Source organism: Solanum pennellii, chromosome 5 (assembly GCF_001406875.1).
Source record: "Solanum pennellii chromosome 5, SPENNV200".
Lineage (NCBI taxonomy): Eukaryota > Viridiplantae > Streptophyta > Magnoliopsida > Solanales > Solanaceae > Solanum > Solanum pennellii.
The window spans coordinates 69792941-69798191 of NC_028641.1; the positions used below are offsets into that span (position 1 = coordinate 69792941).

Below are 5251 nucleotides of genomic sequence, written 5' to 3' on the forward strand. Positions count from 1 at the left end.
TGAACCCTGCAAATAATAGAGACTCCCACATCTTATTACTTTAATAAAGACCAGAACACCTTCCGGAACCTTGAAAACTCCACCTTCAACTGAGTATTTACATCCAAGAGATTGAAGAGTAACCTAGATAAATCAAGTCGCATTTCAGGTTAAGAATATTACGAACGTTGGTCAAGGTCCTGATAACACCATCATGAGTTTTGATTTGTATAGTACCAATTCCAATAACTTTGTATTGGGCATCATTTCCCATTAAGACAATGCCACATTCAACTTTATTATATATTACAAACCAGTCCTTATGAGGACACATATGATATATACATCCAATATCAAAAAAAGCTCATTTAGACGAATTTCTTTTATCAATAGAGATAGCCAACAAAATATCACCTTCAGAATCACTTTCCACAACTCCGACTTTAGCAACTTTCTGCATCTTTTTGTTATTTTCTTCCCTCTCTTTTTGTTTTTTTTTTTGTTTATAGCAATTAGAAATATCATTCCCTGATTTCTTGCAGTAGTCACATCTCACATATCTAGCTAATATATGCCCTTTGGATGTAGATCTGAATTTTTTTATATGCACCCCCTTTGTCTTGTGATCTACCTCCAACGAACAAGCTCTCACCTTTATCCTCAGAATGAATGTTAAGATCAATTTTTTCTTCTGACAACAAATTTAATTCAATATCTTTGTAGGAAAAGTTTCATTGAGTGCTTATAGTAGATGGCAGAGAGACAATTAACATTAAATTCTTGTCCTCATTCTCAACTTTAACTTCTAAAATTTCAGATCTATTGTAATTAAATTGTATGCATCAAGATGAGATTGCATAGACAAACCTCCAGGCATACGAAATGTGTATAAACGCTCTTTGAGACGGAATTTATTGACAAGACTTTTGGTTAGATAGAGAGAACGCTCTTTGAGACGGAGTTTATTGACAAGACTTTTGGTCATATAGAGAGACTCAAGTTTCAACTAAAGACTTGCAACAGTAGTCTCTCGAATAACCTCCCGCAAGACCTCTTTGGGAAGACTAAGTTGAATTGAAGAAAGTGTCTTTTCATCCAACTCCTCCCATTGTGTCGTTCATAGAATCGGGCTTCGTTGACTATTTTACTAAAGCCTTATTCAAACCATTGTGTGTGAGAACAACCTTCTTCTGGATCTTTCAAATACTTAAGCTATATTTTCCATTAAATTTTTATATATCAAACTTGGTTATAGTAGTCATGCTTGAACCTTGCTCGGATATCACTTGTAAGGAAATAAATGTATTAAAAACAAGACAGATGTGAATAATCGAGAAAAGAATTTGGAAGCACAATTAATGGCATCACAATGTAACGTGAAAGATCCAAGTTGGGAAAAACCACAGATAACGATGAGAAAAATCTCTATATTGAAAGTAGAGTACGATTCCAAGTTCTCCGGAACTCAAAATGAGGAAAAGAAAAAAGACAACTAAGTTCTTTGGTTTATCTGCCACAAAAAAAAATTGCTCAGAAACATAGGCTCCACTATCTGGCACAAAAAAATAGAAAATTCCCCAAAAAAGTAGGCTCCACTTCCGGTGAAAATTGGTACCCATGTACTGCACCATTATCCCATGATCTGCTCATTTTTTCTGAAATTGCGGAAATCTCAAGACAAGATAAAACATGATGGCATGAGTAGGCAAAATCAGCGAGAAAAAAAATTTGATGCAACTCTAACACTAATATAAAAAGGAAAATATGTATTAAGATTGCTGATAGAAAATCTCCCTCTAAACAAAGCCCTTAGTCATTTTGTGAGAAGATTTTGATTGCATTCTGAATTAAGAATCATAAAGGACTTCTCATCATAAAGGACTGCGAGCCCGTTTGGATTGAATTAAAAGAAAAAATAGTTTTGTAAGACAAAATATAAAAAGTATGGAAGACCTAGTTTTGGTTTTAACTTTTTTTTTTATTTCTCATCGGGTGTTCATTCCCATATTGGAATCCGACTATATCCGAATTCGCGCCGGGAAGTCTCACATTGGGGGTTAAAGCGCTCCCTAACAAAGGTGGCTCCGTACCCAAGGGGACTCAAACCCGAGACCTCTTGATTAAAGATGAAGAAATACTTATCACTCCACCACAACCCAACTTGTTGGTGGTTTAAACTTTTTTAAAGTCATTTTAAATTTATTTTAAGTTATTTTTAACCTTATCAAACACTTTTAAAGCTCAAAATAACTTAAAATAAGTTAGACCAACTTTTAAGTAGATCCAAACAGAAACAACATATATTCAACTTTTATTTAAACAGTGATTAAGTCATTAGACAGAACGAGATTATTACAAAAGGAGCAAGAAAATAATGCAGAGGGAACATGACGATACATTTTGCCCCAGACCATCTTCACGAGGGGCTTATACAAATACCAATTCAAAATCATGTAACCAACAAAGCAACAACCAAATTCTCAACTATTCACTACTGCACAATGCTTCCTAATTTCACCAGTTGAGCCTGTTTTAACTTCAATCCTTCCCATTTTCTCCATCGATTGAGCAAATTTAACATAGAACTCTTTAAGTGATCCCGCGACAAGTTGATCAATGTATCTCTTTGTTGTTGTACTTGTTGTTAGGGCTGCATCAGATTGGAAGAGTCCTCTCCTTTTGAGTAATAGCTAAGATCAAATGTCTTGAAACTCCCTGGATCCATCTCAACTATTGTTGTGTTATCGTTGATTGATTTACATTTATTAGCCTTCAAGTTAGCTGCATATTCGCTGTCTAGAGATGGATCTTGAGTACCAAAAGTTCCAGTAAAATTGTATAGACGGTTTGAAAATGACGTGCAAAAAGAGACTCCAATAGTGTGAGCACCTGAAACATTGTAAGAGTACTATTTCTTTAATTCTTAAATTTCATACTCCCAGTCAAATGTGTCACATCAAATGAAACGAAGGAAGTAATAATTTTGACTTACCAGATAATAGGACCAAGTCTTTGAGGTCAAGACCCTTCTTAGCAAAATCATTTTGGAGAGTAGAAAAGTTACTAAATGGTGATGGTATGTCTGATAAAGTTTCTGAAGCAATAGAGATTGTTCCATCTCTTCTTCCAGTTGGTACATTCCAAAAAGGACCTCCCTATATATATATATATATCATGCATAAGGTTATATATTAAAATATATATAATATGGTTTGATAAATTGAAAATTAGATAGTTCAAGTTGTTAACTTACTATGACCACAATAGAGTCTCTAGCAACCAATGAGATAATATCAGCACATGACACATAGGACATTCAGCTTCAATTATTTTCTTGATATCATCAATAAATGAGAATCCTCTAAGTGTTAGATTTGGCATACCAACTTTTTCAGTTTGACTTCCAGAACTTGAAGTAAAATTCAAGAGCACAGATGCGTCGCATCCCTTCAATCACCGCAAAAAAAAATAAATAGAACTACATCAATAATGCAATTAGTGAAACAATTAATACAACACATATATAGTACTTCGACCATTTCATTTTTTCCATCTTAGTTTAACTAGACAAGATTTTTTTTTTAATAAAAAAAATACTTTTTGCATCTTAATCTTTAACTAAGGACATGCAAAATACATTGTAGTGTTATTGAATCTTATAATCTTAAACATGTTATATGAGATGTTAAAGTTAAAAGAGTTATTTTCCATATTTCAATTTGTTTGTCTAATTTTGACTTAAATCTTGTGGATTTAAACTAATGATATGTAGAATGTATTTAAATGTCCTTTAAACTTATTATCTTAAATATGTAATGTGCAAAGTTAAAATTAAAAATTGTCAAAAAAGAAAAACAAAAAACATTATTTTTTTAATCAGACTAAAAAAAAAAAAGTAAAGCAGAGAAGATACTACATATAAAAAGGAAAATAATTTTGAAACAAAATTTAGAAAAAATAAGATAAGTAAATTGAAATGGATAAAGTAATTACAATTACCCTAACAAAGCAATCGTGGAAATGCATTCTGATCAAGGCAGCAGCAAGAGATGGTGCATTTGGAATGTGTTTATGGACATAGTCTAAGATGATCTTCTCTGCTTTTGGACAACTCTTGGCATAGAAGTTTTGTTGTAATTGAGCATTGCTACTAGACACTAAGATACACATAAATATTAGAGGACACAAATACACAAATGTAGACATTTTGTTTCTTATCTTCAAAAGAGATAATACTACTTCTTTTTTCTTTTGTGTTTGTGTTATTCACACATCAACTCCAAAAGGAAATTTATAGGCACTAGGATTTGACAAAACTAACAAAACATGTGCTTATAGTACTAATAATTTTATATTTGTTTGATTGAGTAATTAGTTAAACAGTTTGGCTCTTGCTGTACTCTTTCAGTAAGAAAGATTCATATTTCATAATTACATGGACCTACCTTTCCTTTTCTATTCATAGATAAGATATCCTTATTTGAAAAAAAATTATGATCTAATGAATACTCCAAAGTTTTATCAGATTAAGACATTATCCTATTTTTAAGTTAGAAATGTGGGGTAAGGATATAGAAAATGAAAAAAAAACATATGTTATTCGATTCTTCCTCATACTCTCTGTATATAACGAAAGTTTTTAGTCAGTACATCGAGCTACCTTTTATCCTATTATAAGTATTATTATCAATCTTTAATCGATGTCTTTTCAAAAAGAAAAACAAATTCCACCCTATAAACCAAGACATCGAAAAATATTTTTCAGATTAATTATTTTGTAAAAAATGACTTTTATCATAGTAAATGCACACTATTACCTCCATTTAACTTTGTTTTGACATTATTTCATATTAGTTCATTAAAAAAGAAGCAATGTTTTAATCAAATTTCTTTAATTAGAAGTTCTCATAGTCACACATATATAATGATATATATGTTTATAATTACAAGCTTAATTTTTTAATGACTAAACAAACATTATGATTTCAAAAGTGTTTTTTTTTCTTCTTAAACTATATGGAATCAAAATATAGCAAATAAATTGAAGCGGCTGAATAATTGTTTCTTACACGTAAGAAAAAATGAAATGTCGTGTTTGTTCTTTTCTTTGTTTCTCCAATTTTTTGTAGCTTTAATGGCTGCAATTGGAATTGAAAATTAAAAAAACTCACCTGCTCCTGAAATGTTTTTCTTCTTGTCCTACTTTATAGGAAGTAAATTTTTTCTTCTTGATCTGTTTCAAAATAATATTAATATTTTATATATATATATA

General features: G+C 31.2%; 1 pseudogene; it reads right to left on the minus strand.

Moving 5' to 3' along the window:
* Window positions 1–2290: 2290 nt before the first annotated feature.
* On the minus strand, window positions 2291–4222 carry LOC107020027 (annotated as a pseudogene).
* Between the last annotated feature and the right edge of the window lie 1029 nt (window positions 4223–5251).